Source organism: Ahaetulla prasina, chromosome 3 (genome assembly GCF_028640845.1).
Source record: "Ahaetulla prasina isolate Xishuangbanna chromosome 3, ASM2864084v1, whole genome shotgun sequence".
NCBI classification, from domain to species: domain Eukaryota; kingdom Metazoa; phylum Chordata; class Lepidosauria; order Squamata; family Colubridae; genus Ahaetulla; species Ahaetulla prasina.
Genome location: NC_080541.1, coordinates 154,949,716 through 154,967,715, shown reverse-complemented (window position 1 = coordinate 154,967,715; position 18,000 = coordinate 154,949,716). Strand labels below are relative to the sequence as shown.

The window sequence follows — 18,000 nt, the reverse complement described above, 5'->3', positions numbered from 1 at the left end:
AATGCATCTTATGCTATGAGTCTAACAGCATTCTCTACCTCTGACCAAGGTACATTATCTGCCAAAGTCATTGACATACAATACCAGAGATACAGATACCATTACTTTTGTTTCTTTGAATAGTAAATCTAGAGGTAGCCTATAGGCCTCCTTGGCATATAAGGTTTCAAGCAATGTAGTGTTAGGTGTACATTGTAGTGTTGCAAATAGCAGAAGATCAGAAAGAATTACTGTAGCTATCACCTTTGTAAAAGACGGTTTTAACAATTCTGGCTTGGCATCTCAGCTTAAATAAAGAAGACCAAGTTACACCATACATTATATTACATATTATGTAATCATAGTCACATGTTAATCAGTTTACGTGCAATTTGTTCCAAGATAGATGTGCACATAATACATTCACTGACATGCTGCTGGTTGAATTTTATCATCTTAATATACATTCCCTAAATTATCCTATGTTTTAAGTCACTACATTTCTGTTTTTTGGAGAATTTATTTCTTTATAGATATAGATACAAATCAGAAAAGGTATTATGCAAACCAACAGTAGAATTCTAGAACTTTACATTTTCACTTCTATATGAATTTGGGAGAAAAAGGTATTTTAAATTGATGCTGCTTTTAATGTACACTTGTAGCACTATGCTGAACCTCACTAATTGTTCTGCAGTTGTAATTTACCCAGGGACTTCCTTTCAACCTGTGGCATTTTTAAAATTAACAATACATGTAAATAATGATTCCAGGTACAGGCAGGGAATACACACACACACACACACATTCCCAGAACTCAGGATGTTTCCACACCGCCCATTAACCAGGTCGTTACAACACAAAAGACTAGGACCACACCCACACAGGATGCTACGAAACAGCCGACCAATCTGCAAACACCCACTCCATCTACCAATCAAGATGCAACCACACAGCCAACCAACCCACTCACAGCAACACTCCTCACCTCCCCACCACTATTTATAGAGAGACAGCAGCTCCGACCACACTTTGCTCGCACAAGCACAAAACCGAAAGCACCAGTCTGAAGATGATGAGTGAGACCTCGTCAAAACGTCACCAAGATACTCTCAACCTTACACGGGAAAAGACCCGAATATGCCAAGACCTACATACCTATACCCATGAAAACCTATGAAAAAAGTGTGTGTGTGTGTGTGTGTGTGTGTATGCAGGTTTTGGTATGTTCGGGTCTTTTCCCGTGTAAGATTGAAAATATTTAGGCAACATTCTTATGCTCACATAAGAACAAAGCCAAAAAACTCCAGCCTGAAGATGATAAGTGAGATCTCATCAAAACGTTGCCTAAATACTTTCAATCTTACATGGAAAAAGACCCGAACATACCAAAACCTGCATACATATACCCCTGAAAACCTACGAAAACAAATTATTATATATGCCGTTATTTTAGTTTTATCACTATTTGTCAATAAACACCTTTGGTTCACTAAAGAATTCATGCTAACTCTTGATTTCTTTGGGCAACTCACAAGGAGGTTATAGATGGTAACCACTTGATATGACAAATGCCTTGTTACCTGCTGGCATTTGAAAAGAGGAAAGAAACATTTCCTTCATAACTGGTTCTCACTAACAGCTTCTCAGTCAAACAGATAAAAAAATGCAGTTAAGTGTACTGTTAAAAAAAAGAAAAGAAAAAGAAAAAGAAGACAGGTGCAGCTACAATATACAGACAAGGATTATTTATTGCAGCAAGATACTGGGCCTGAAACTCAGCTAAATAATAGCTACATCTTTACGTTGAAATTTGGACAGTGAAGAATAAAGAGAAGACTCAGGAGATAGATGGCACTGTACCTGTGTTCTCAAGCAAACTAGTCATCTGTTAGATTTTGCTATTTCTTGGATTATAGAGATGGACTACCTGCTGGAAAACAGTGGAAACATCACCAGGTCTTGCCTGATTAAAACAGTGGCTCATGAGTCATATAAATGCCAGCTCTATTCAGATTTACTCATATATCCATATTATTTCAAGCAACAGTAATGACAGATTTGAGTGCCATACTTTGAAAAAAAAATGATTTCAGTGCAGTAGAAAGTACTGAGAAGAGAATTTAGATTATGAGTAAAGCAAAATGGATAACACATATGGTTACAACTGTGAGGGGAAAAATCCTTTTGGATATTTTTTCCTGGGAAAAAGAGGCAGCAACTTTGGGGGGGGGGCAGAAATGAAACAAAAAAACCTGCCTCTTTTCATTAACTTTTAACACTGATTGATCCTTGTCCTTTAAATTTTAAATTTTACATACTGCGTTTATGTTTTAATATTTTATTTGTATGTTGATCAGTTTCAAAATATGATAGACGATAGATAGATAGATAGATAGATAGATAGATAGATAGATAGATAGATAGATAGATAGATAGATAGATAGATAGGCAGGCTGGGAGGCAGGCCAGCAGGCAGGCAGGTTGTTAGGTTGGTAGCAATAGTGGACTGCTACTAGTTCGCCCCAGATCGGGCAAACCGGTAGCGGCGGCGGAGGCTCCTCCCACCCACTTGGATGCTTCTCTGCATGCATAGAAGTGTCACACATAAGAGCACACATGCACGAGTGAACCAGTAGTAAACTAAATTGAAACCCACTACTGATAGGTAGGTAGGTAGGTATGTAGGTAGATGATAGATAGATAGATGATAGATAGACAGATAGATACATAGATAGATAGAGGTAGATAAGTAGATAGATAGGGGCTGGATAGCTCAGGCTGGTAAAGCCTGTTATTAAGAACACAAAGCCTGCAATTACTGCAGGTTCAAGCCCGGCCCAAGGTTGACTCAGCCTTCCATCCTTTATAAGGTAGGTAAAATGAGGACCCAGATTGTTGGGGGGGCAACAAGTTGACTTTGTAAAAATATACAAATAGAATGAGACTATTGCCTTATACACTGTAAGCCGCCCTGAGTCTTCGGAGAAGGGCGGGGTATAAATGTAAACAAAAAAAAAAAATAGGTAAGTAAGTAAGTAGTTAAGTAGGTGGATAGATAATAGATAGATGATAGATGATGGTGATAGATAGATAGATAGATAGATAGATAGATAGATAGATAGATGTAAATAAATAAATAAATAAAAAGATGTGTATTAAAAGGGACAGAGCTTCAATCACAGGTTGACGGTTACAGTTACTATCCTGACTTTTTTGACCCCACCGCATTATGGGAAAAAGTGTATGACCTGAGGAAGGAATTGAGAAAGGTACAGTACTTGTTCTTTGAACAATAGAGGTATTGTTCTTATTCTTTTCTGTTGTGGCTGTGGTTGGTGTTTGTGTGTGTGTGTGTGTGTGTGTGTGTGTGTGTGTGTGTGTGAAAATTTTTTATTTATTTTTGACAAAAAAACCCCTCATCAAACCAATTACAATGTGCTGCATGGGTGTTAACATATCTTCTTATGCAATCACAAAATAAACATCTCTTTCATATATCATATATTATCTTTTCTAACATATCTTTCCAACTAGCCAATGATAAAATAAATCTCATATTTTATAATATTGCTTATCTTCTTGCTCTCTAATTTCAAATGTCAATTTACTCATCTCTGCACATTTCATCATTTTCCTAATTATTTCGTCTTGTGAAGGTAACTTCTCATTTTTCCAGTTTTTAGCAAACACAATCCTGGCTGCTGTAACAATATTCACAATCAAATATTTTAAATCTCTAGTATATATCTCTGGTATAATTCCCAACAGAAAGACTTCTGGCTTAAAGTCAATATGTTTTTTGATCATTTTCTCCAACCACATGTATATTTTAGTCCAGTATCTTTTAGCTTCAACACATGTCCACCACATATGGTAATATGATCCAGGTATCTGATGACATTTCCTGTTGTGACTGTGGTTTTATTTGCTCTTAGTACTGTTGCCATCTAGCAAAATGAGAAAAAAAAATGAGAAAAACTTAAACAAAGAAGAACTGTTTAAATATTTGTTATGAAAAGAAGTCAAAATAAAATGCAAACAAATGAAGAACTGAATGTCAGCACAGACCTGATCAGATATTCCTTCTATGCAAAGGCTTTGTACCAGAAAGGGGAGAAGAGGATGCCTTTTGTCTCTGCTTTGTTGCAATTTGGAAATTTTGTTGGACTTCAAACACATCAGAAGGGCATCAAGTTGGAGAAGAATGGCATACATTGTTGATGCACTGACAGAATTGTTGACTAACTATTGAATTGCCTCAGGGACACACCGAATACTCTGTAATGCATGAAGTCAAAGAAATAGCGTCAGAAGCGTTAATACACCAATGCCATTTTCTCTTCATAACTTTTGTTCTTCATATATAATCAATTACGGCTTCACAATCAGATCACTTTTACCCAGGGTTTTATTCATTTGTTTGTTTTATGGTACCCTTGATTACAAAGTAAGTTGGTGAGAGTGTTAATGAGGCCAGGCACACCACAAAAGTATTCTAGGAAATAAATGAAGATCTAAGTCCATTTTCCTTGACTTTGTACTTTTATAAATGTTGCAAAATATTAAAAAAAAAAAAGATGGTGAGGATATTCATAGAGCTGGCCTGAATATACTCTTCATTACCTAGGCACACTTTTATGAAGTAATTTAATATTTAAAGCTTTTTGTAAGTTTCAAAGAAGGAAGAAAATTTTAGAAATAGTCAGCACTTAACTATTAAAAATGAATCTGCCCACAATATTTCTCACTCTTCTACCTTCAACACATGCATCCCCAAACAACAACTTTCATGGAGTAGAAAATTGGTCCTCAGACAAAGTCCATTATATGTCAATTAATGTTGATAGAAATTCTCAGTCATGGGTCATGGTTGTCCCAAAGATGCTTTTTCTTTTCTTTTCAAAAGGCAACTGAGCTTTCTTGTTTTTCCTTGAAGACGTTTTACTTCTCATCCAAGAAGCTTCTTCAATTCACGCGATATAATATTTAATTTCAGTCAGAACTGAAATTAAATATTCAGAAGCTTCTGAAGGAGAAGTGAAACATCTCCAAGGAAAAACAAAGTCCAGCTGCTTTTTGAAAAAGCAACTTTGGGACAATTAATAATGTCATTCTGAAGGTATACTGTATAACCGCGGAATCAATCTTCTTTTCAAGAATCAGGCTGAGCACAAACTATTTAATAGGCCTTGCAAGACTTGATTCCAAAGAGGTTTTTCGTAACATACAGAAATGTAAAGTTAGCCGTTTCTGCAATTTTAAAGCAGCCACCCCTTTCCTTCAATCACATATTCTGAACTATCTTTCTGGAATCAGATCAAAACCACTGCGCAGTGATAATATGTAATTATTAGAAGAATTTCACCACATATTCTCTTGGGACCAAATTTGGATGTGTCACTCCACAGGAGTGCATTAATTGATAGCATGAATGGGAGATCTGCCAGGATTTCTATTTTCTCTAAACCCAAAGGGTGAAAGGGGCGGGGGGGGGTTTTGAAAAAAAAAAGGCACAAAACTACACACTAACAAATTTTAATTATGACCTATGTAGGTAAATAAATATCCAATATTATATTTTAAAACTCCAGTAATATTGATGTATTCTAATAGAATTTTTAGAGATATGTTTTAACCAGTAAGCATTATCAGAAGCACAAATTTGCTGATTGTCAGCGCTGGAGAAAAAACCTGAAGTAAAAAAGAGTTTTTTTGTTGTGGTCGCTCTTTATAGATTTATGCAAATTAGAATGTGCATGGGATTGGATACAGCAGCCAAGCCAGGGGTGGGTTCTACTTACCTTTACTACCGGTTCGCATCGTGCCAGCACGCACATGCTTGCTCTGCTTGTGCGCGCTCTTTTGCGCATGCACAGAAGCTTCTGCACATGTGCAGATCACTTTTGATGACGTTTGGGTCAGTGGGCGGAGCCTCCCGCTGGTTTTACTACCGGTTCTATAGAACCAGTCTGAACCGGGGGGGAAACCCACCACTGAGCCAAGTATTTCATAGGATATCACACATCATGTGCTCAGTGAGGTCCATCAGTGCCATTATGAAGTAATGGGTGAAACTACAAAGACAAGAGGGTTTAGAAAGAAAAAGCAGCATAATTTCTTTCTAGAAAATCAGTTTCCTTTTCCACAGCTCTGCTCACTTCCCGAATATTTTCCCAGTTTAGCATCATTTCTTGGCCTTCTAAATGTTTTTATGGCTGAGTCAACAGTTTTCATTTCCTTGCAAAGGTGCTTTGTAGAGTGGTAATTGCCTAATTTGACACCATATAGCTGAGTCAGTGCTTTGTTTTCCCTGGAAAGATGTATTTGGGTTACAGCTTTTAACTTCACCCCTAATAATTTCTGAAGTAAGGCAGGGAAGAAGGAAGGGAGGGAGGAGGAAAGGAGGGAGGGATGGGGGAAGGAGGGAGGGAGAGAAGGAGGGAGGGAAGGAAGGAAGGAAGGAAGGAAGGAAGGAAGGAAGGAAGGAGGGAAGGAAGGAAGGAAGGAAAGAAGGAAGAAAGGAAGGAAATTATATTCATTTTTCCCCTCAAATGTTCTTGGTTGAGTTTTGCATCTCTGATTTTCATCTCTGATGAGTATCCACTTTTAACTCCAATGAAGATTCGAATAAATCATGTCCCTCAAAATGTTTCTCGAGCACAAAAGTTTGTTGAATGGAACTGCTCTGTGAAATAGCAGAGCAAAGCAGCTTTTTGATCCGATTATAGAGTGTAGACTCTATCGACTCAAGATTTGGAAGCTTGACATTGAAACAGAGTGAGATTCCTTATTGAGGCAAAATGTCTTGTTAAGTTGGAGTGATTCAACTCTTGTGTGAGAGAAATTCAGGTAGTCCTCAACTTCCAATCATTTGTTCAGTGACCATTCAAAATTACAATGTCCCTCAAAACCATTCCTCGTGCTTACAACCATTACAGGATCCCAATGATCATGTGATGGAACTCTGGACACTTGGCAACCAGCCAAACATTTACAATGGTTGCAGCATCCTAGATCATGTGATCACCATTCGTGATCTTCCCAGCTGACTTCTAAAAGAAGCAAAGTCAATGGGGGTAACTAGATTTGCTTAGTGACCACCACATGGTTCATTTAACCGCAATGATTTGTTTAACAATTGTGGCAAAAAAGATTGTAAAATTGGTTGTGATTCAGTAGTGGGATTCAAATCCCATCGCTGCTGGTTTGCTCGTGGGCGTGCGCGCACTCATGCACTCATGCAACGCTTCTGTGCATGCACAGAGATGTCCGAACAGGTGGAGGAAGCCTCCTGCCTCCGCTGCTACCGGTTCGCCCAATTTGGAGCAAACCAGTAGCAACCCACCACTGTTTAACAACAACCAAAATTGTGGTCTCAATTGTGGTTGTAATTCGAGGACTACTCTTATTTACCACCAAACTCCACAGCCCAAATTCTTCAGCAATTTTCATTAGCAGGTAAATATGATAAAGGTATATTCATGCAAACAATGTTTACATTAGAATTGGGATAGAAAAACTATGCTTGCTCCCATTTATTTTTTAGTCCCAAAATCTACTACAGCGACTGAGGAGCTGTAACTTTCAGCCCCTTATTTCTGTATTGTATGTGTGCTTTTTGGAGATTTATGGCATGAAATCAGTTCCTTTAACTTATCTTTTCCTTTTTGTGTGATTCTTAAGGAGTAAAAGTTTGCCCAATTACTTTTGCCCATTAGATGTTCCCTGAAGCATTTTAAAATTCAAAGGGCTGAGTTTTCAAGACTTTGTCAATATTGAAAAAAGGGTCACTGTAGTAATATCCTTTCTACAGGTAAAATAAAAGAAATATTGACCTATTGAAAATGAGAAAAAAAAGCAATTTCCAAACACACAAATGTAAAAATTTAGAACTAAACAAGCATTTAAACGTTTTTTTTAAAAAAAAAATAATGTAATTAAGAGGAAAGTATAAAGTATCTTGCCCATTTTTATTTTATTTTATTTTGTATTGATTTGGATATTTTTAGTATTGACAACAATGGTTTCAAATTAGAAAGGAACAAAACATGACAATAATGTCATAGCATATCTCATACATGATATTCTCATGCAGAAGTTTAAAGGGACCAATGACACAAGTTTAAAAAGATACGGGTAAAAGATTCGACAAGCAATAAGTGAAATGTGGACTGATTTCAGGGCTAAAATAAACATTTTTTTTCAGAATACTTGTGGTGTTTTATGTAGTTGCTTTAATTTTGTCAACTAACCAAAGTGCCTTTTCAGGCCCTTAGATTTTTAAAAAATCTATAATTTCATAATTTCCATATTTTTTTAAAAAATAATATCTTGTTCCTATTGACTACATCTTACATTCCCTTTCTCTCCAAACCTGTCAATTCTATTGGTTGTTATTCTCTGTCGATTGATTGACAGATAAAAAAACCTTTGTTCACTACTTTCAATCAAACATTTTATGACTTCTTAGTGCATGTCTTTCTGTTACGTGAATGGGAATTGGAAGGTGGTCTCTCCCCTCAAAACAAATATTTCAAGACAAACACAATTCCCTCAGTGCTTCTCCTCCTTTAACAAGCACCTACTCTATTAGTGCCTGCCTTTCTCCTGGGATGAAATAACACAAAGGAGGTGGTACTTTTTGCTTAATGTCTAGCAAAACAAGGGGCCATCTTGTACATTACAATTCCCCTCCAGATCCAGATAAAATATATAGGTGGAATAGTGGCTACATTCCATATTCTTTTCATAAATATCTGGGCCGTTAAAGATCTCTCTACTAGAGAAAAATACTTCAAGATATCCTTTGAACACTATTCTAGAAATAGGATAAAAATCTTACATAATATTATTATATGTAAAAACATAGTGAATTGGATTTTATATAGAGTGAGGGTTTTTTAAAAACATTTTGGAACAAGGATTTGTCCCCATAAGTGTAAAGTATCTTTATTAGATTTCTAGTTTTTTAAGAAAGAGCTTTAGCCTATTCCCAACAAATATATTTTGAGATTGAAAGAATATTTGAAAAGGAATACTTGAAGTTAGTATAATTGTAACTTCTGGAGGGTGTTTTGAAAAACTTCACTTAGGATTGCTTTTCCTTCCTTCAATAACGTTGAAATAAAATGATACTATGATGCAGTGATAAAAAAAGAAGACTTGATGAAAAGTCTGCTTTTCAAATAGTGCAAAAGAAGCAGCTCAGAGTAGTGGTTAGAGGATCAGCAAGGACTCAGGAGGCCCAAGTTCAATCTCCACTCAAATGAACGTTAGTAAGTAATCAAACTTTGTGGGGATAAAGGTAGTAGAGAAGAGATATTCCCTACTATCTTTGGGGGATAGTGGGATATAACGGTAATCAATCAATAACCTCAGTGTGTATCTCAGGGCATTGGCTGTGTGAGTATATGAGAATGAAAAAAAGAGACTTAATTACTTTCTATAGTACCTTTAAAAACATTGTTATAATGACTAATCCTAGTTCTTTTAAAATATATTCATCAAAAAAAAAAAAAAAAAGGAATGAGGACATTGAATGGTATTTTTTTTAAAAAGATAGTAACCTGATCACTATATCTTCTCTTAAAATACAGTTGATTCAAATAGAATAGGGATTCCCAGACTATAGAAGCCTGTAAAATTTGCACAGGAGGGATTATCACATATTAAAATACCTTTTTTATTTGAATTGAATTCCATGTATTAAGAGTTTCCACAGAGTTTCAGAATTATTTCTGGCTCTAAATTAAAATTGTTCATAGTAGATTACAAAAATGCCCTTTAGAAGCAATACATTCTTTACTTTAAAAATGAGAATAGAAATATCATTTATAAAAAGAAAGTGGAGTGATTTTGGTCTTTTCTTTCCAGTTCAAAAGCTCCAGGGCTGTATTATTATCACATACTAACTACATAATCAAATCATATGCTTAGAGTTACAAAACAAGTTGAGGACCCTCATCTTAAACTGATTTCAAATTCCCAACTTTCACAAAGTATCCAAAAAGGTTCTAAATGACTTGACTCTTTAGATGGGCATAGATGCCTCAGTTTGGGAGCTCAATGCTGTAGCAGGTTTGGAATCCCTTAATTTTAATCTCTACATATATAGTCATTGATTAATATTGCAGATGAATATCATAGAATAGCAGCATATCAGAGTTGGACCTTGGAGATCTTCTAGTTGGACCTTGGAAGTCTTCTAATCCAACTCTTCTATCTAAAACCCAAGATTATTAAACTATACTAGACAATCCATTATCATTGTTTGGGTCATTTTTTTCAGAAATATTTTCTTACCAAAACAGAGAAACAAAAGGATCATGGGTGAGCAAAAAAGCAGTGGAAGTGGGCATGAGGCTAAATTATAAATTATAAATGCCCTTTGAACTGTTGTAAAGAATATTGCAAGCCTCCTGTTTATGTTTTTTTAAAAAATTCTACATTTTTCTTTTCTTTCTTTCTGTGGTTTAGCTTTCTTTCTTTTTCTTTATTCTTTCTTATTCCACTTTAATCTGCATTAATGTTTACTCTTGGTTTTAAAACTTCAATAAAATTGTATCAAAAATGAAATAATTTTCAGAGTATTTCCTTGGCAAGGATGTTCGTTTCAGGGAAAGCCTTGAGGAAATTACTGAAATGTACTGAAAAAGTATTTCACTTTTTTTTTTTGTTTGGAACAATAATTATTACACCGAAATTTATTTCTTTGACAACGATTAGAAATTTAAAAAAAAAAACAAGAAATGAAGGGGAAAGCAATTAAAATAATCTTTTCAAATACTGTAATGCACAAAGATTCAACAAAATGTGGGATTTTCATACTAAGAAATTCTTGCTCAAGCAAGGAATCACATACAAAATTGCAGATTTATTTTTGACATTTCCAGATATGCATATGCTATACAGAAAAAAGAGAGAAAAACTATTTACTTTCTGCAGTGCCCATGATATGAATATTAATTTCTTGTATAGATTAATATATTGATTTATATAGGGGTTGATGCAGTGTCTCAGTGGTTAAGATGCTGGGCTTGTCAGCTAGAAAGCTGGCAGCCCAGGTTTGAAACCCCAGTGTCATATGACAGAGTGAGCTCCCATCTTCACCCCAGCTCCTGCCAACTAACAGTTAAAAAACATGCAAATACGAGTAGATAAATAGGTACCACGCACAAGCACGGAAGGTGTGTGTGCGCTCCCATTTTCGGTTCTGCACTACCAGTCGTTAAATTATGTGAAGCCCACTTCTGGGCATATTTGAATAATCTATACGGGGGTAATAATGCTATGAGTTACAATCACTCTATATATGTTTAACATGCATAGTAAACAGCAATAATTTTACAGTTCGTCTTTGTAAAGAGTTGAGAATAGGAACTCTGATGTTTAAGTAGAGATTCTGATCTTATTGCAGTGTAATAAAGTTACTAACATTATTTATTCATGCTATTGTTTGAAACTGACCAACAGGACTTCTGCCTATTTCTTACAGTTTCAACTAACCAACTTGCTCTTCTAAGTACATAAATCATAGGAAGATGAAAGTGAACTCTACGGATCTGTATACAAAACCTTCAAAGATAATTTTTAAAAAGTCTCTAAACAAATCCCTGGCTGATGATATAACAACATTTTGTTATGACACCAGCTGGACATTCAGCTATTACATTGAAAGGGAGTCAAAAGAATGAATAATAACTGGTTATAGAAGATGGTGAAAAATAATAATAATAATAAAAAGATTGCCCCAAACAAGACACACTCTATGGCTTTGCTTCTCACTATAGGGGGTAATTAAATACCAAGCAAGCTAACCAAATAATGTGCCATGCGGGAATACGCCATAATACAGCAATACATAATACAAAGGAAGCTGGTAATGCTTGTCCCTATAGTGCCTATAATTAAAATAGATTATGCAATGATATATTTTAACTTAAAATTTTGCATTGCTATAAAAAGATGCTATAAATAACAATCATCATCCTTGTAATCTTGCTCTGTCAAATTCATACTATTTAAACTTTAGACATGAATTAATTTTACTGGCCATGAGCAAAAACTTTAGCAGTATTTCTTAACAAATAAGCAAAGATATGTTGCACTGTTTGATAAAGTATTCTAGTTTTCTAGTATATTTCATCATTGTGGTTTCGGATTTATAGTGAATTTCCATGACTTCATAATCAAGTATTTCATTTCCATCAGTGGTTCATATCTCCTTCCAGGATTGAACTTACTCTTGTTTGAAGAAGTTACTGTATGCTTTGTCAAGTTGTCCCTTATATCAGGAGTATCAAACTCACATCGTCACAATGGCGTATCATAACGCCCCCCCACTTTGCTAAACAAGGTGTGAGTATGGCCAGCATGTGACGCATCCGGCCTGCGGGCTGCAAGTTTGACACCCCTACCTTATACCTAGCATGGTATCCAAATATCACCCCTCCTTGGGATCATTTGGTCCATTCCACAGAAGAGAACATACACTTTCATTTAGCAGACATTGTTGGAGAAAAGTCGTGTTAATCTATGATGCAAAAAAACAAACAAACAAACCCAGGAATCTGGTAGCACCTTTTCCAATTGACAATTTTTATTAAAAGGCATAGGCTTTTTATTAAAAGCAGAAATTACAGCTCACAAAAGGCTATGCCTTTTAATAAAATTGATTAGTCAGAAAAGGTGCTATCAGATTTCTGATTTCTTTTAGCAGATAACTGCTTAGAAATCTTTAAAGAGGTTTCAACCTTTTGTTCAATTTTGATGTCTACATATTTATTAGATTTTTATCCTGCCTTTATTATTGTTCTGTCCTCACTACACATTAGTCTGTGTGCAGCTTGACACGCAGCTAAACCCACCTAACCTCCAATAAAACAGACCATGTGCGTAGATCTGAATGCTTTATTGAAAGAACAGGATAGGGTGAAACTGGAGAAAATAGGAATACATTCAATGAGAACCAAGTACAAGTTAGACAGCATTAAGTTACTGCTGAACATATCAATTAATAAATACAAGCAATTTAAATCTCACCAGCGTTGCTCTGTGTGGGATGTGGATTTGTCCTTGGACGACCTTGTGCTTCTGCCTTCTCCAAATGCTAAAGGAAATGTAGTCTGGCTTCTCAGCATTCACTTGGTTTGAGAGTGCGGGTGATGGGTAAAATGGGTTCGGTCAGCTTCAAGGCAATATACTTGGGGCATATTTGTCTCTCTGGCCACTTGAAGGGGCTAGAGGGCAACAACATTATATAAAGTTATATGGTGTGGTGTAACAATTACCTTATAAATAATTCAAGGTTGGAAAGATACATAATAATCTTTCCTCCTCCTCTTTTCCTCCACAACAACTCTGTGAGGTCAGTTGGACTGAAATTAACCCAAAGTCACTCAGTTGGCTTTCATGTGCCTAAAGAGGACAAACAATCTTCTGGTTTGTAGCCTAGTTCTTTAAACACAAGACCAAATAGGCTACAGGAAGATTCTGGGTCTAAACTAGGTTTTATTAAACCAATTACATCATTAGAAGGCTATTATTCATTTCATAATGTTAATATTGCTTAATTTATATAACTTGCCTGATAGTATATTTGCAATTTTGATTTGGGAGCATATCTGCCTCCCAAATCAAATCAAATCAAATCAAATCAAATCCTCGCATCCTGGACATAAACTGTTTCAACTCCTACCCTCAAAACGACGCTATAGAGCACTGCACACCAGAACAACTAGACACAAGAACAGTTTTTTCTTGAAGGTCATCACTCTGCTAAACAAATAATTCCATCAACACTGTCAAACTATTTACTGAATCTGCACTACTATTAATCTTCTCATAGTTCCCATCACCAATCTCTTTCCATTTATGACTGTATGACTATAACTTGTTGCTGGCAATCCTTATGATTTATATTGATATATTGACCATCAATTGTGTTGTAAATGTTGTACCTTGATGAACGTATCTTTTCTTTTATGTACACTGAGAGCATATGCACCAAGACAAATTCCTTGTGTGTCCAATCACACTTGGCCAATAAAAAATTCTATTCTATTCTATTCTATTCTATTCTATTCTATTCTATTCTATTCTATTCTATTCTATTCTATTCTATATAAATAAATAAGTCAACTTTACTGTGATCGGGTAGGTCAGGTCAATATAAGATGATATAATATGTTATGTATAAAATATATAATAATAATCGGGCCGGGATAGCTCAGGCAATAGAGAAGCCTGTTATTAAAACACAGAGCCTGAAATTACTGCAGGTTCGAGCCCGGCCCAAGGTTGACTCAGCCTTCCACCCTTTATAAGGTAGGTAAAATGAGGACCCAGATTGTTGGGGGGGGCAATAAGTTGACTTTGTAAAAAAATATACAAATAGAATGAGACTATTGCCTTATACATTGTAAGCTGCCCTGAGTCTTCGGAGAAGGGCGGGGTATAAATGTAAACAAAAAATAAATAAATCTAAAAGTATGTAGTTTTTTTTTTTCAAATTATGTTGATAAGACTGCCACAGATGAAATAAATATTTATTATTATTCATAAAATATTAATTTATATATATCATCATGATTATATATTTTCTATACATGACCAGTCTGCGGGAAGAATTAACGTAAGTGTTTTTTAAAGAAAATAGTTAATAAGCTCATTTCATATCTTTCAGGCTATTCCATAAATAAACGTGCATTTTAAAATCCAAATGAGACAGTATGTATGGAAATTCAAAGATAGTTCTAAAGTTCTTTCTGGAAAAGAATGTATTAATACCCAGAGACTCGACATTCTTTACACAACTTTTGTGTTTACTTCTCTGCTTTCATTGCAGTGTCTCTGATATTAGGAAATGAAATGAAAATTGAACTGTATGTTTTTCATGTAACAAAGTAGACCTGAATACAATTTTCAAATATGAATCTCAGCAACAGCAGTGAGTGCAGTGCAAGATGAAAATGAAATTACCTTACAGAGTTGACTTGGCAATGATAATCTTTCACCCAACAGAATTGAAAAAAGCTAGTAGGTGGATTGTATTTTATACATTTTTTCCTCTATGCTGGGAATATCACTGCTGAGAACAAAACTCTAAAACATCCCCTAAAGTCTGCTAAAAGCTTTTATTTGTAGGATAAAATATGTTGCTTTTTGTGAGAGCTAGTACAATATGCTTAAGAATTATTAAATTTGATAATGTATAAAAAAAAGGAACAGAGAGGCTATACAACTGCAATCTCCAGTCTATTGTGAATGTTTAAACTTGCTTGTAAATATCAAAAGAAAAACAGTTAGACCTCTAAACATCTAATACTGCATATTCTAGTTGGTTACAGCTGCATTCTAACCACTGAGCCTTGGAGGTGCAATGGTTAGAATGCAATAGTATGAGGCTAACTCTGCCCACAGTCTGGAATTTGATCCTGACAAGGCTCAAGATTTACTCAGTCTTCCATCCTTCCGAGGTCAATAACATGAGGACCCAGATTGTTGGGGCAATATACAGACTTTGTAAACCTCTCAGAGATGCTATAAAGCACTATCAAGGGGTGTATAAGTCTAAGTGCTATTGCTATTCATAGAATTCAACAAATCTTTAACTTTTACACATGAATCATTCTCTCACATACACACTTCTTAATTCAATGTCCAAGTGTCAGTTTTCTAGATTATTTTACTTTATACAGTACGTTGTATTTTGGTTGGATTTGTAAAAAAACACATTAATACCTCCATAGCACGCTGCAAGACTTTACTGTATATACAGAAAACTATCATATGACTTACCTTCTTTACCCATCTCCAAATACTCCACATTTACTAAATACAGTCTGGTTACCTTACCAACTTTACAGAATATATTTCAATAGAGACAGCCCACAAGATGTTGTGCAAGGAATCCTTTTTGCTGGTGTCACACAACCAGATGGCCATTCCAGGAGCCATCAGAAATGCCATAAAGAGTTTAAGTTGAAAAAAATGAAAAAAGGATAGAAGAGAATTTCAGGCACCTTGTAAGGTTTGGAAAATAAGAGTGACCAATGTTGAAGTTACCATTGATTTTTCCCTTAACTCAGAATACAAATTTGCCAGAAGAGAAATCAGTCCTTAAAGCAAACTGTATGTGAAAAGAATACCCTGTTCCATCAATCTCTACTTTCCAATAATGACAATGTAATGGTGAATTTCTAACCTTGGAAAATATGACCTTTTGCTAATGGTTGTTTCTTATGTATATATTTGCATCCACAGACTTTTCAGTTGATTTTCAAATATACTTGTCATAGTCTTTTGAAATTGTAGTGGGTGCTCAACCACTGGAAGTTTTTAAGAAGAGAATGGACAGCTATTTGTCTGAAATGATATAGGGTTTCTTGCTTGAGCAGGGGATTGGACTAGAAGACCTCCAAGGTCCCTTCCAACTCTATTATTCTGAAATAGTTTGATTTGGATGCTCTTTGAACTGTATTTATATTTCATAACGTTAACATTTATGAACTTTTCATTAATAAGCAGTATAGCAATGGTAAAGACACAAATAAAACTACACAGGTATGGAATAGCATCAGTGTGTTATCTTAAAGTGAAGAGTTTAGATCACTAAACTCCTTCAGATTCTGCTGTTTTTAGAACTGAATTTAGGATGACTCTTGCTCAAGGTTATAAGCATTCTTGTTACTAAAAAAAAAAAAAAGCTTTTTTAAGGACTTCATGAAATTGGAGATGCAACTCTGGAAGCTGCAAAAAATAAGCACAGGACATACCTTGCAGTGGGTGCAGAGAAGGGAGGATCATTCCAGTGTCATGGGAATCTGAAGAATGAGACCATTGTTATGTTTATTATTATTTTATTTTATTATTATTTATTTGATTTTTATACCGCCCTTCTCCCGAAGGACTCAGGGCGGTGTACAGGCAACAATAAAATACAGACACTACAGTATACAATTTAAAATGCAAGTTAAAAAACTTATTATAATTAGCCTAGAACTTTAAAAATTTATAAAAACCAAAACCCCATTTAAAATTAGTAAAAAATTTAAAATCGATAAAATTTATGTAATTTAAAATTTAAAATTTAAAATTTAAGCCAGCCCCGCGCGAATGAAAAGATGTGTCTTCAGTTCGCGGCGGAAGGTCCGAAGGTCAGGTATTTGGCGTAAGCCCGGGGGAAGTTCGTTCCAAAGTGTGGGAGCCCCCACAGAGAAGGACCTTCCCCTGGGGGCCGCCAGCCGACTGGTGGAAGGCCCTCCTGGCGACGGCCATCAAATGATCTTCAAACGACAGCCGTTCATCCAGGAGGACACCTAAGTTGCGCACCCTATCCTTTGGGGCCAATAACTTGCCTCCAACAGTCAGCTGCGGCTGCAGCTGACTGAATCGGGATGCCGGCATCCACAGCCACTCCGTCTTGGAGGGATTAAGCTTGAGCCTGTTTCTCCCCATCCAGACCCGTTTGTTTAAATGAAAAGCTGTTCAAAAACGAACAATCATAGTCTAAGGTCTGTTTGCATTGTAACCATGTGTATATAAGCACAAGTCTTACTCAAAGTAAGCAAATTGAATATCAGAATTTAAGTGTAGTTGAATGATTCCATTTTAATCTGACTAGATGGTTGTACCGGCTTTCTAGCTGGAATAAGGCATACGTTTTTTAACAAAAAAAAACCTCAGCTGAGTCAGTGAAGATCATGCTCTACCTGACTCCATTGTTACATCCTCAAACCCCCACAGATTCAACCTTAATCTATCTACTGTGGATCTCACCCCATTCCTAAGAGGTCTGTAAAGGGGGCATGCATAAGTGCACCAGCTTGCCCACCGTCCCTGTCCTTCTGTCCCCATTTATTTGTACTCATTTCCTATGTTCATGTCCATGTTTATACTTATACCTGTTATCTTGTACATGTTTGACTAAATAAATAAATAAATTTAAAAAAACCACCCTTAAGCAAATAGAATTGTAGCATTAGGCGTCAACAATTTCAAAAATACAAATAAATAAAT

At 35.7% G+C, this 18,000-nt stretch overlaps 1 long non-coding RNA gene across 2 annotated transcripts; it reads right to left on the bottom strand.

Moving 5' to 3' along the window:
- Positions 1-3,065: 3,065 nt before the first annotated feature.
- LOC131196214 (uncharacterized) lies at positions 3,066-17,160 on the bottom strand. 2 transcript variants are annotated; one of them, XR_009154660.1, is made up of 4 exons: positions 16,758-16,807; positions 13,024-13,220; positions 4,051-4,260; positions 3,066-3,929 (listed from the first exon to the last, which is right to left on the bottom strand). It is a non-coding gene; the product is annotated as an uncharacterized LOC131196214 (long non-coding RNA). The 2 variants fall into 2 exon arrangements; XR_009154661.1 differs by lacking the exon at positions 13,024-13,220 and having other exon boundaries at positions 16,758-17,160.
- Positions 17,161-18,000: the final 840 nt, after the last annotated feature.